A 15190-nucleotide genomic window follows, 5' to 3' on the forward strand; every position below is an offset into this window, starting at 1 on the left:
GTGGATACTTACCTAAATAAAAATAAAATTTAGCTAACAAGATATTGTCTGTTTGATAAGACATATTAATGGCTTAAAAAAGTGAAAAACAGTGCTAGGTGTAAATACAATAACCAAGCTTTCTATATGAGACTTTGTGTCTTGTTTGTCATGTTTTTGTCATGTGTCATGTTTGTGTCGTGGCAAAATTCACATCTTTCAATGAACACAAGAAATTACTTAGAGTTTATTGTCAGCATAATGTATTATGTACATTAAATAAAACAAATAGTAAGTAAACCATTAATTATACTACAAGTTCATTATTTTTAACAGTATTTATAAATTTGATTGATTTTTCTTAAAGCTTGCAGAATAACTATAACTGTCTAGGTATATGTAGAATGCATGAAGATAAAGTACTAGAATATGCCTGCAAAGTGCTTGTTTTTAAACAAACTGATCATAAATCAGTTTATTTAAGGTAGGTTTTAAAGATTTTTCCCTACTATTATAGGTTTTATAGATCACTAATATAAGCAGAAAGAATATACTGCTTTACCTTCTCACAGGGTTTTTGTAACTGTAACCCGTGGGCTCTAGAGCAGTCAAATGATTAATAGAAATCATCAAAACTGTTTAGAGAAACATTTCCCAGCTGCTTGGTAACTGTTTTGTCAGCAGTTCAGTACAGAGCTGTGCTCTCCGACCTTGGCTCTGCATTAACCTTACATTCTGTAGCACAACCATTTGGCACTCTGGATGTGACTGAAGAGTTCCCACACTGCAGCTCCACAGGCCTGAGAGGGCTGCTTGCATGTGTGTTTAAGTGCATGTTTGTGGTTATGTCAGTGGTACTTCTAGAGGTAGTTTTTAGTAAAAAGTGTTGCATAAAAGCTTACTGAATAAACTTTAAAGCCATTTGAAACTCCCTAGATGAGATAGCTGCATGTAAGCCACTGAGACTCAGTTACACTAGAAAATAAAAGCATTTGTTTATTTTTTGAAAGCTCTGCTAAAATGAGTTTTCCAAACATACACTCCAGAAAACCAAACCAGAACAATAGAAACCAAACAACTGTGCCATTGCCCACAGCAGTATGACAATAGAATAAAAGCTACATTTTTGTTACTGGCAGGGTAGGGTTTTCCTCCTACTAAAATGTTTGTCTCTTGTGTGTATTCCTCTGTAAAAATGTAGAAAATAAGATAACCCTTCAATCAGAAAGCTTAGTTGTCTCTAGAAGTATTTTTAAACTACTGAAGCAAACAGAGTGCTTTAAGCCCAGATTCTACAGATATGTAAAAACAAACATTTTGATTACAAACTTTCCAATTCATGCAAGTCATGTGTACAGAGCTGCAGCAGCATCCTGCCATGAAATAATTACAGAAACACAGAATCACAGAATGTTAGAGGTAGGAAGGGACCTCCAAAGATCATTGAGTCCAACCCCTCTGCCAAAAGCAGGATCACCTAGGGCAGACCACACAGGAATGCATCCAAATGGGTTTTGAAAGTCTCCAGAGAAGGAGACTCCACAACCTCTCTGGGCTGCCTATTCCAGTGCTCCATCACCCTCACTGTAAAGAAGTTTCTCCTCACATTGAGGTGAAACCTTCTATGTTCAAGTTTGTACCTGTTGTTCCTTATCTTATTACTGTGCACCACTGAAAAGCACTTGGCCCCCTCCACTTGACACCCACCCCTCAGATATTTATGTACATTGATCAGATCCCCTCTCAGTCTTCTCAAGACTAGACAACCCCAGGTCTGTCAGTCTCCCTTGGTAGGGGAGATGCTCAAGTCCCTAATCATCCACCCCTGATTCTTTCTCTCTTATAAGCAGCATTTCCTGGAGGATCCTCAGGCTCTAAAAAGAGCTGCCACAAACATGAGATAGTATCAACAATTCATGCACACACTTTGGTATTTAGATTATTTCAGCACAAGTAATTATTGAATAAAGTAATCATTTAACCAATGGGAAATTTGAGAGAATCTTGAAGACTACAAGTCCCATTAAATAAAAATCCCATGTGAAATGTGAATTGTGAGACAATACATGATTATTTTTTTTATTTTTATGACCCAGTTTAAAGATAACCTTTTAAAAGTCACTCAGACAAGATCTCTTTTATTTTATTTATAGTAGTAACTATAATTTTGTGTCTTTCTGAACTAATTCTAGGTGAAAGCAATGACTAAACGTGAAAGCCACTCAATATAGTGATTTTGTTTTCCTGGAAAGCAAAAATATAACATGCTGAATTGCTGTCATTGGAACTGATTTTTATTAAAGTCTGAATACTTGATAGATGTGAAAAACATTCCTTACATACTAGAGTATTCTTTTACTTAGATGTACTTAACTAGTTGAGGACCTTAAAATAACAATCAAAGTTCTATGACAACTTTTCACATATCTTGAAAGCTCTTTCTAAATAGGACTAAGTAGAAATTCAGAAAGCATGAAGAATGCTGTAAGGATTTGGAGCACAAGTAGCTTTTGTGAAGGATGCAATTTAAAAAGCAGCTTTAATGATGATCTTTAGACAATAATGATAGATTGATGTGCTAATTGAAGAAAATGAGTTAATCACTTTTGAGTCTGAAACACAGAATCTTCCTAGATGCCTCGGGGGTCTGTGCCCTTAATATGCCACAGCTTTGAAGCCAGCTTGTTTTCCTGACCAAGTCAAATGCAGAATGTTGCTCCAGGGTACATGTTTTCCTGACCATCTTTTCTTTCCACCATGAGCACAAACAGACTGAGTTGTGGTTTGGTTCCATCACTGATGAAAAACAGGGGGTTGATGAAGGATTCTGACACAAAGCTCAGCAAATGGGTAGACCTCCTTACTGGATGAAGCAACATGTGCTCCTTCATGTTTGATGTGAGTGGGATGGCAGTGAGCTCAGGACTTTATTGGCCAAAAGACCAAATGAAATGTTCTGAGGGAATGACAAAAAAAAAAAATTCCACTGCAGTACAGAAACTACACTGTTCTAAGGTTCCCCAGAATACCCACACGGACAGGATTGCAATTATGCTGTCATTAGGTCCCCAACTGTGCCTGTTTTCAGCTCCTTACTTTTCCTGCCAGGAGATCTGTGAATGCATGGCACAAGAAAAATCTAGTCCAAATTAGATTAGGTTGGCAAAACTTCCAACGAAACAGTTTGTCCTGATGAAAAATACCTTAATTCCTGTGAAATTTCATTGAAGCAATAATCTGCTTCTTTGCCTGGCAGGCTGTTTAGGAGACCAGGTTTCCTAAGTCTGTGGTCCCTGGTAGCTTCTTTTGAAGCTGAGAATCTTGAACAACCAAGCAGGGATTTTAGAACTACAGAAGACTTTATGCTAAGTGTGGTGAGTTGCCAGCTGGCAGCTATGCCCCCACCCACTTGCTCACTCAGTCCTCTGCCAGTGGAATGGGGGAAAGAATCAGAAGAGCAAAACTGAGAAAACTCAGTTTAATAAGCCAAGGGGGGAGGGGGGAAAGGAAAAAAAAGAAGTGATGCAAAAGCAATTACTCATCACTAGCTGACTGATGCCCAGACAGTCTCTCAGCAAAGGCTACTTTAGAAACCACTCCCACAAGTTTTACTGGTGAGCATGACATTACATGGACTCTTCAGTCAGTTGGGGTCAGCTGCCCCATCTGTGTCCCTTCCCAGCCTCTTGCCCACTCTCAGCCAGCTGGGGTTTGATGGGTTAGTTGGAGAGAAAGCCTTGACACTGTGCAAGCACTGTTCATAAACAGCTGTAACATTGGTATGTTAACAGTGCTCTTTTGGTCACAAATCCAAAACAGAGCACCACATGGGCTGCTGTGAAGGAAATCGGCTCCATCCCAGTGAGCCCCTGTACAATAAGATGTTTAGTAAGTGTTTGCCCCTGAATTCCACATAAGAAAGCTGGGTTAGTTGTAACTCTTTCCTAGGAGAGACAAAGTTCTTTTGCTTTGTATTAACATCCTGACTCACTAGGAAAACATGAGGCTATTACATCAAAACACTTTTGGTAATTTGTCCAGTTTTCACTAGGAGGTGGTGAAGGCTTCGTATTTGCAAATAACTTCTTGTCAGTTGTCACTTCTTCTCATGCACGTTTCCCAAAGAAGAGAGAAGTTGGGAAAACAATCCTTTATCTATAGCTTTTAGATTGATTTTTGTGTGCCATTCACTAGTTTTCCCCTGCCTGAGTTTCCCAAATCCTTTTTTGCATGTTTGATGTGCATCTGCATACCTTGGTAGTGTAGAAAGGGAAAGAACGTAACATGAGAGTAATTTCTGCAGAAGAAGTCATCATAAGGCTTGTGTATTGTTAAAGTTACAGGTGGATGGTTTAACAGAACTTAAGTGATGCACTAGGTTTGTACTGATTTTCACAGTGTGGATAGTGGGCCAGACTCTTAACATTTTGAATCTCAAGCTAAATGTCAATGCCTAGCTGTTCACTGGAAATAAAACAGCTTTGGGGGATGTGAGCATCCTAATATTATTTGTCTATCTTAAACATCTGGTACTATGTGGCTTTCAGAATTGAGATGTTGATTATTGTATTCTTATCTTCAAGCAGAATCAATCCTACTTGAAATCTTCTGAAGGCAGTGGTGGTTATCTAACTTGTAGTTAATTGTCCTATAGAGTCAGTTCTTAAAAGTTCTTTTAGTTTCCTGAATTAGGAGTTATTGCATCCTTTTTAGGTATGTACTGAAAACATCTTCTATTAGGAACAATTTAATGATTTTTTTTTTTTCAAATAATGTTTTGTCAAAGAAATAGAGTTCACATGTCATAATACAGCCTGCAAGTGAAAAACTCTGTGTCAGCTGCAGACACATTGCCAATTGCCCAGGTGAGCAGCTGTAGCAGCTAACAACATGAGAAGAGCTGGTGGCTGGTGAAGTTAGTTTGTTTCCTTACACACCAGCCTGGCTTTTCACCCTCTTTATAATTATACCTGTGAACACATTAAGCAAGCAATCAGGCTCAGGGGAACTCCTCTTATTTATTATCGGAATAAAGTACATTGACATTAAATAACTATCATGAAGAAGTAAGTCATTGTCTCCCAGAGGGAAGCTGTTCTTTTATCTTGTCTTGGAGATTGATAATTTCAGAGCCCACAGACAGGTCTCATCTTCTTTTCCATGTTTTTCCATTTACATATGCTAATGGCTATTCTGTCTGTAGATGGTACCAGTTTCCTAAAGCCATTGTTACAGAAAATTAAATTCCTCAGAATTGATTGATGACACAGTTAAAAATTTAACTTAATTAAAAAGTATAATTAGTTGCATGTGAGCTAACCTTGATGGAATGGGGAGTAGACTTAAGCAAGTACTATCACAAAAATAAGCTAATACATAGACTGACATTTATTATGATCCCTCAGATATCTTGTGGGATGAACAGACCAGCTACTTTACCAGTATGAGCAGTATCAGAGTTATTCTTCTCAAGGAAAATAAAAGTACTTCTTGATTCTCCTAAGTGGAAACATAACTCTCTACCTCAACTTTTATAAGAGTATTTTAAGCCTCTGGTGTACTAGTACAGTTCATGATGTTGGAGGAAAGACACTTCTCACAATTTAATATTTGTTTCCTGTGGAAAATCATGTGCCTTTGGGTTGCACCCTCTCATGGGCACATCAAAATGGATGGTAGGAAAGCAGGGCCTCAGTATTGCAAGGAATTGCCTGTGTGCACAGCTGGATCTTCTGCTGAAATTCGTATTGCATATAACTGAATTCCTAGAGCTGCAAGGGGCTGGAGGCATGAGGGCTCCATAACTCTTCAATCTGTGATGATTTGCTGTCTACAGTTCTTATATGCAAAGCTCTCAAGTTGCCCAGCTCTACAGCTGAGCAGAACAAGGGGACAGTAAAAGATTCAGCAGTTTCCCTGTTGAATTTCCAATGAGTGTCAACTCAGTGGCAAACCACAATCTTACTTTATGTACAAAAGCTGAAGTTCCATTTAGGAGCAAGCTACCAAATCACAAGACACAAGGAAGAAGAAAAGATTCACAGGAACAACTAGATAGCAATGTATATGATGTCTGCAGTGTGGCGGGGAGGGAGAGAGGCAGGTTTTAAAGCTTCACCCAATGTTCCATCTACACATAAATGGTTTAAACACATTCGAATTAATCATTCCTGAAGTCCAGTCTCCCAGACAATGTTTTCAACAGGCCAGTTTTCATGTTCCAAAGGAGGATGAATTCCTGTAGGTTTTAAAACAATATTTCATATCCTCTCTTCAGTTTCATACATATTTGATACCTCATTATCAATTCTGGGTGTTTAATGAAATATGAATTTTTTTTTTTGTAGGCAATAAATATGAAATGAGAACATTACTTCACTTGGTGTCTCAGCTGAATACTTTTGAGTTCCTTTGGGTTATGACTTACTGATTTGTAGTGTTTAGATCGTGCATGGTTTACACGGTCTAAAGGAGCTTGCAGAACAGTTACCTTACAGGTCTAATTGCTGCAGGGGAAGTGTGTATTAAATACTTCATCGGGTTGCCAAACCAAAGTTTGCCAAAACTCTAGTAAAATAATTCCTTATTTAAGTTGAAAACTCAGCAGTCTCCCTAGAGATTACAATCTCGGACTTTTTCTTCATTGTTGATTTATCCCAGGTCTTCAGGAGGAAAGTGAGTTGCCAGATCTTAAGATCACTCTCCATATCTTATTAAAGACAACATTTCTACTATTTCTTCTCTGTGTCTAGATTTGCAAGTGTATTGTATATCTTGCTAAAAAAACCTCTGTACTTTCATTTTTGCAGGAAGAAACTAGAGACAAAGAAGTTAACCCTCACAAAGTGAGGTTGAGTCCTATCTCACAAATGATATAGAAAAGCTGTCAAATGGGATATTTGGAAGGGTCAAATTCTGACAGTACTTCTAAAGAACCTGATTTTTCTCAGCAGCTTTGCTCATGGAGCCTCAGGCAATTAAAGCACCATCAGTTAAATGCATGATAATTTTTTTTGTCTGTGGTGAAGCACAGGCATATCTAATAGTATTTTCTGGTTGCTGTGGTTTTTGTCTTGGATTTCAATAATAAATTAGTGTTCACTCAAGCTTTCATCATGGGCAGTGAATTTAAAATTGGACCTAACTAGTCTGGATCTAATTCGAGAGTAAATATTAGACTACAGGGGCAGTTAAAGGAGGAAGGAAACTTAGAAAGAGCCCACAGAGTTACTGATATTCCCAGATGGTGTGTGTCAACAAGTAAAATTTGTCTTGGGAGCTTAAGACAGTTTTTTAATTGGTTATGCCTTTGTCTTTCTTACTGACATAGTAGCAGCTGCAGGAAGAACAATACCTTTATTGTATTTTAGTTCTTTCTTAATGTATTTTAAAAAATGAGAGTCAAAAGCCCTAAAGTTTGACAATGCAGGAGTTCAAGTGACGTTTTTCAAGAGATTAAGACACTGGACAAAATGTGTTAAAGTTGTTAATCTGAGCCTAATATGCCCTATCCTAGGATAAAAAGCACATTGCAGGTGAAAGTATGGAAGACAGTTTTAAATCAGCGTGCCACTGTGTATATGCTACAGTTTATACTCTTTTACAGTCTGAACTCTGCTATACTCATACTCGTATCAATCAGATAACCACCTTGATGTGCAACAAATAATTTTTCAGCTATAAAAACTCTAAATGCCCAAGAACATGCTTATGCCAGAATAGGGCCACTTACTTTGGTAGCTCTGTTGAAAACCATGTGAAAAACTATGACACTTTTCACTGTTCAGCAGTCTTTGCCCCTTCTGGTGATGTTGCTACACTTAAAGCTGAGTGTCATCGTGTAAAAGAAGTCTGAATCTCTTGCTGCATTGTAGTCATATGGTAAAATTTTATAGCTATAACTTCTTCTGCTTTATTTGTTATCCCAGCAGGGCATGGCTGAAATATAACAATATTGCACAGCAGGGCTGTCTCTTTTCACAAAACATTTCACTGAGGCTTTTGAGCTATCTCCTACTAATCAGATTTCTCACCACCAAGGTGCCCATCCACCCAAATAAAGTGTGGTCAGTGGACCTCGCAGGTTACCACTTTGCAAACAGTTTAATGAATGTCTACCCATTTAATTTTGCTTAAGAAGAACCAGCAGGGTGGATCCATAGGGTGGGATTATTGCCTCAGCATCCTGAGGTTCCTAACTGTGGTTTAATTCCTGCTTCTACAATATGAGTTGGTGATTGTAATCTGAGATAGTACATTGAATCTTGCTGCTCCTGGCAATGGAGTCCCATTGAGCCACCTATTCCGAAACAACGTGTAGAGCTTCTTATAAACCTATTGCCTGACATAAAATAGAGTATCTGACTGTAGAGCAACAGCTGGTGTGCAGAGGATATATTCCTTTGCACCCTTCTGCACTGCCTCAAGCAGATATTGCTATACATAAAAATACTGGAAGATGACATTAAAAATATTATTTGTAGAGACAGTATTTATTTCCACAGCTGTTTTCAGTGATCTTTTCTTGTTCCTAATGTTTTGCACTTTCCTTCTTATTTCTTGCTTCTCCAGTGATATCTGTGGTGGAAAGTGTAAAATGTAGTAAACTATATTCTTTGCAGAATCTTCCATGTAGACTTGTCATTAGTTTTATAATGGTTACAAACTTACTTAGGCATATTAACAGATGACTTTCTGGTCCAAAGGATGAAAACATTAAACCTAAAGCAGAAGGAAACAGAATAGCAGATAACTGGGAAGGGTTCTGAAACAGCCATTATTTTGCTGCCTGGTTTATGCCTTACAGAGTGCAATGCAACACAGAATTAAGTACAAAATTGTAATTGCTTTGATAGCTGCATTCCAACTTTATAATTAGAGACTGAATTCTGCAATTGCTTATGAACAGAATTCCCATTTAAGTCCCAGAACATGCATTCAGATTACAGAGGGGAAACATGGTCTTTAGAAATATGATTGCAAATACAGCTATAAACAAGTAGGTTGCTAAATGTGTCATACAGAAGAAGACATTTAGCCTACAGGTTTTCATCTGGAATATAATGAGAAATATGTGTAGCTGTCTGGAAGACACGTTTGCTCTAAAAAGAATTGAAGCTGTAAGACAAAAAATGAAAGATTAAGCAATTTGTTGTCCCCTTCCCTTCCCTTCCCTTCCCTTCCCTTCCCTTCCCTTCCCTTCCCTTCCCTTCCCTTCCCTTCCCTTCCCTTCCCTTCCTTCCCTTCCCTTCCCTTCCCTTCCCTTCCCTTCCCTTCCCTTCCCTTCCCTTCCCTTCCCTTCCCTTCCCTTCCCTTCCTTCCCTTCCCTTCCCTTCCCTTCCCTTCCCTTCCCTTCCCTTCCCTTCCCTTCCCTTCCCTTCCCTTCCCTTCCCTTCCCTTCCCTTCCTTCCCTTCCCTTCCCTTCCCTTCCCTTCCCTTCCCTTCCCTTCCCTTCCCTTCCCTTCCCTTCCTTCCCTTCCCTTCCCTTCCCTCCCCTCCCCTCCCCTCCCCTCCCCTCCCCTCCCCTCCCTCCCCTCCCCTCCCTCCCCTTCCCTTCCCTTCCCTTCCCTTCCCTTCCCTTCCCTTCCCTTCCCTTCCCTTCCCTTCCTTCCCTTCCCTTCCCTTCCCTTCCCTTCCCTTCCCTTCCCTTCCCTTCCCTTCCCTTCCCTTCCCTCCCTCCCTCCCCTTCCCTCCCTTCCCTTCCCTTCCCTTCCCTTCCCTTCCCTTCCCTTCCCTTCCCTTCCCTTCCCTTCCCTTCCCTTCCCTTCCCTTCCCTTCCCTTCCCTTCCCTTCCCTTCCCTTCCCTTCCCTATTACATCTGTTTCCACACTGCCTCTATTGTGGCATGTTCAGGACATTAAAAGCACAGTTCACAGGCATTACTTAACACATTGTCTCATGGAGGCAGATTTTACTTTGTGGCTAAATTATTATATTACATTTTTCAATACAGTATCCTGACACAGAATCTTGAGCTTTTCAGGATGAAAGAGTGGCTCAAACACAGAGCAGTCAAAAACAACCAAACCAAACCAAAACAAAAGGTGTTGATAAGACACTATTTTAGAAACTTCAGAGCTGCATGAAACAATATTTTAAATGCCACAAGCAGCCCTGGAGTTCTGATGTAAGGAACATTGAAGCTATGTGGAGAACAAGTCTATCATCCACACACTGGTAAGACTTGCCAGAGCTCCTTCTCCAGGCTAAATAGTCCCAGATTTCAGCCTCTTTTTGCTTCAAGGATACATCAGCCCCTTAAACATCTTCATAGCTTTCACTGGACTTGCTCCACTGTGTTCATGTCTCACCTGTATTGAGGAGCTCAGAAGTGGACACTTTATTGTTATATCATTAATAACTAGAAGAAATATAGTAAGGAAAATACAATAGAAGCCCTAAAGCAATATTTCAAAATGATCAGATGTGACTGCCAGAATTAATTTGCTAGACCTGTGGGTTTCAAGGTCTGCAAAACTTTGACAAAAGTGACTTAGAAAATGTGGAAGAATTGTTTTCCTTAGACAAATCAATGCCAACAAGAAATCTGCACTGGTCATTTTTGGACCATCTTTGCAACAGAAGGGATTAGAAGGGTTTAGAAGGGTTTAGAAGGGAAGAGAAGGGTTTAGAAATTATACTGTTGTGGTGCTGAAAAAAACCAACAAAAACAAACAAACAAACAAAACCCCAAACCAACTAACCAACCAAATATATCCTTTATTCCCCCTCAATATTTTCCCTTTTCCAGATGCAGTGGCTGGAAAGAGAAGACAATGACTAACCTACTGTACTCCAGGAATCAAAACCTGAGGCAGGAATAAAATAGAGTTGTTGAAGTAGTTAATGAGTATGTTGAAAGCATCTGTCTTTTCATTCTGTTTATAATTTCTCAAAAGAATTTAAATATATTTTGACATGACAGAATGAATTAATAGGAAAGACAACAACGTCACTGCACTGGAAAAAAAAGGAAACTAAAATCCCAAGACAAACGGGAAATGAGAAATTTTCATGTTCTTCCATAAAGAGAATCACTCTTTATCTAAATTCCTAAATCCCACGTTGAAAAGCACAAAGTAATGCATTCAGTTTCCTGGCTGTAGGTAGTTGCTTGTAAGGGACTGTTGTTGGGCATATTTCCTGTTCATGTAAATGCTGACCTTCTGGAATAAATCAATAATATTTTGTCCCCCCTCCCAGGACCATTTTCAAAGAACACTATTGAGAGATGCTTTCAAATTGGAGCGTTTCATTTCTCGGAACTTAAAAATGAAACTCTTCATAACTGATTGTGTCATCAGAGGGTTAAAAGGAAGGAATACCAATTTTTTTTTTAATTTATTTATTTTTTTTTTTAAATCTTCTTTTGCTTAAGAAGTAAGATTAAATCTTTCCAAAGTCTGGAAACTTTAAAGTTATACACTGAATGTTCTGTTCAGCATCAAGGCAAATCCCAAATTAAGCTTTTCAAGATGAACAACAACAACAATACCATCACCTTATCTAAAGCCTTCCTTCAGAGGATTCAAAAGTATTCAGTAAACATTAGCAAATTTAAGTAATTCTCTGTGAAGCAGATAGTCAGAATTTTCAAAAGCCTGCAAGTGCCAGGAAATCCATTAACTCTATGTTATCAAAGGGCATCCCAGAGTAAGCCTGTGAAAAATAGAGTATGTTAGAAGAAAGTCAGTCACAGATTACACAGACTCTTACTGTCAAAAGAGTATAACTTGAGAAAGAGCTGATACATGCAGTTTCTTTCAGGTTCTGATTAAGTGCTCCTTAGTGTCGATGGGACTTCTCATTCATTTTCATGAGTCCCACATTCAGGAAGAGTTCTGAAATTTGGTCTGTTAAAAGCATCTGAAATTATGGTGTTTTTTGAATCTAGAACTGGAATCTCACCCTTGCTCGCACACAGTAAAGTAGTGACTGTGAGGTAGTAGCCTTCCAGAATTTTCAAGTCTCTGAGTCATGTGCCAAGCCTCTGCTGAACTCCAGTGTTTACACCGTGATAGGATGCTGGTTAAGAAAGAAACTCAAAGATAAAACAACCACAACAAAAAACCCAAACCAAACCCACCAAACTCTTAAATCTCACTGTTTATATAAAACCATAACAAATATATTTTTTAGCCTGGAAACTAAACTAAGTCTCAAGTTTTACAACTTACTGTTCTTACTTCACACTGCTTTGGTGAGCGGCTACTAAATTCAGCACCTGATATCTTTTGGCACAGCATAAATAACCTCTCTAGTGAGCTGTCATTAGACATATTGGTTTTACTCCCCCTCTGTACCTGGTTGGCATAAAATAACACCATCAATCTTGTGAAAAGGACCCCTTGTTTTCCACCTCCAGCCCACTTACCACTGCTGTCTCTCCATAAGTCTCAAATACTCCTAGCACAGCAGGAATACATTAATGATTTATTTTTTCTAGGGAATACTCTTATTACAAATGATTTTGTTACCTTGCTGGGTACTCTCACTGCAGGACATTGTTGCTAATAGATCCCCTCGAGCATCTGCAGTCTACATATCTCTTTTAACTGGATCCCAGTTGCTATGCATGTTAAATACCTCATCTATAATCTCTTTAAGCATGAGATTTCTGTCACGATCTCTCTTGTTGGCTAGGCAATTTCTTGCAGCAATAGTAAGAACAGAGCAAGGCTTTTCTAAAATTCATGGGAGAAGTTGCTAGTTGTAGTTATTCACAGCTGCATGCAGCTATGGGTGTTATTTAGGGAGAACTACAGTTCCAGCACCCTTTATCTCTGCCACTTTCTGTGAATTCTCAGTTTTCTGCAATCCTAGGTCAATGCAGGTAGTGGGGGTTGGACTGGATGATCTTTGAAGGTCCCTTCCAACACAAACCATTCTATGATTCTATGATTCTATGAACAGATGTACTAGTTTCTTCCTAGAATCTTGTCATGGGTTAAGTTGAATATTTGCTGCTATTACTCAAAACCATCCTGCCTCATGCCAGCTTCAAAATGAAAGTACTGGCTCGAGAAAAGTAGTATGAGGCTTGAAGTTCAGATTGTAACATGAGAGGTTTCGTGTTCTGGTTGCTGCTTTTGGGTTCTGGGTGTTTTCTGGGATTATTTTTTTGTGTTGGCTCTCTTCTGCTGAGATGGCAGTGGGACAGGGAGGGATGGAGGAGCAACTCCCAGGCTTGTGTTTTTAGCTCTCTTGCTTCCACTTGCTGCTTTCTGCTGTGCTTTTTCTGCAAATAGTCTAAGATAATTGTGCATATTGTTATAATTATCATCTTATTTAATGAGTAAACTCTTATCTTATCTCACTCTCTTTGTCTCAACCCAGAGGGTTTTCTTCGTGTGTTGCTTTTCCCTCACTTCTATGGTGGGGGAAACAGACGGATTAACCTGTTCTAAGCACCTAATCCTTAAATCTTTGTTGTTTCAGTACTGATCTGTAAGTTCTCTAACGCTTCTGCAATATTTGTCAATTCTCTCACATTCAGTAAAAGCTGATCTACAAATTGCATACATTGTCTACGAACTGAAGAGTTTTGATAGTTCCTCAGGTATATAGAATCACATAATGGTGTGGATTGGAAGGGACCTCCAAATGTCATCTAGTCCAACTGCCTCTGTAGTAAGCAGGTTCATCCACAACTAGATCAGGTTTCCCAGAGCCCTGTTGAGCCTCATCTTGCATATCTCCAGGGATGGTGCCTCAACCATGTCCCCAGGCAACCAGTTCCAGTGTTTCACTACCCTCGTGGTGCAGAGCTTGCTCCTAACATCCAATCTAAATCTACTCTTCTCTAGTTTGAAGCCATTGCCCCTCATCCTATCACTGCAGGTCTTTGTAAACAGTCTCTCTACATCCTTCTTGTAGACCTCCTTCAGGTACTGGAAGGCCACTATTCGGCCTCCCTGGAGCCTTTTCTTCTCCAGGATGAGCAACCCCGGTTCCCTCAGCCTGTCTTCATAGCAGAGGTACTCCAGCCCCCTGATCATTTTTGTGGCCCTCTTCTGGACCTGCTCACATGTCCATGTTTCTCCTGTGTTGAGGGCTCCAGACCTGGATGCAGTACTCCAGGTGAGGTCTCACCAGAGTAAAGTGCCAGAATCACCTCACTCGACCTGCTGGCCACACTTCTTTTTGATAGCACAGCTTGGCTCCTCAGCTCCAACATTTTGTTGGAAGAATTATAGTGAAATAAGATGCAGAATAAATTTCTTTTCTGAGATGCCAAATACAGTGACTTTAATGAAAAAAAAATCTGCAATTCTACACACACCCTATGTAAGTAATATCTAATCTTAATTTAGTGAAAACAGCCATTGACCCCAATGGCAGGAAGGAACCTGATAGACTAGGAATGTTTGGTTTGGATTAAAGTGTTGGGGGTTTGTTTTTGGTTTTTTTTTTCCTTTTTTGTATAACTTCTCTTCCAAAGAAAAGGCTCATTGAGTGAATAGTGTTTGCTGGGACAAGATGATTCTCTTTGGTTGAAGACAAAAGAATGAGGGATTAGAAAAGTAGATGGACCCCATGGTTCTCAGATAATGGGTATCTATTACCAGAACACTTTACAAGATGAGTTTACATCCTGTTAGACAGATAGTGTTTGTTCCACTAAACCAGGCTCATCTAAAGCAAAGAGTAGACATTTGAAATGGAAATAGGATTTTTTAGCAGTTTTTTTAACATTTAATAAAAACCAGACCCTTGAAACTCTGACAATCTCTGTCCCTCATCACTTCCGTGTTGGTTTCATGTTTCATTTCGAGTGATGCCAGCAGGACAGCATACTTTTGGCTCGGAATCTCTCTACTTCCATCAAAAACATTTTCTTTTCTTAATGGAATAGGGGTAGCAAGTATAGGTTAAATTGCTGGAAATCAGTGGAGCACCATAGGGCTAACTGTGGAATACTGCTGGATACTGTAACGTGCTGACTGAAATGCCTAAAAGCAGGGAAGACATAATGACTGAAAGCTCTGCAGTACCCAATGTTGAGACTACCAGAACTAGGAGGATATACCAAGGAAAGTGCCAGTTTAGACTCCCTCCATCTTTTCACTCCTTATTTATTTGTTGTTTCATTTTTTTGTTTAATACAATTTACTATTCCTGCTAGAAACACGAGTTTTTTGCATAGATTCTTAATTTTGCTGAAAATTCACTTTAGGCTTAATCTCAATGTACGCTTCTAATTGCATTGTCC

This window comes from Indicator indicator, chromosome 11 (assembly GCF_027791375.1).
Source record: "Indicator indicator isolate 239-I01 chromosome 11, UM_Iind_1.1, whole genome shotgun sequence".
Taxonomy (NCBI): domain Eukaryota; kingdom Metazoa; phylum Chordata; class Aves; order Piciformes; family Indicatoridae; genus Indicator; species Indicator indicator.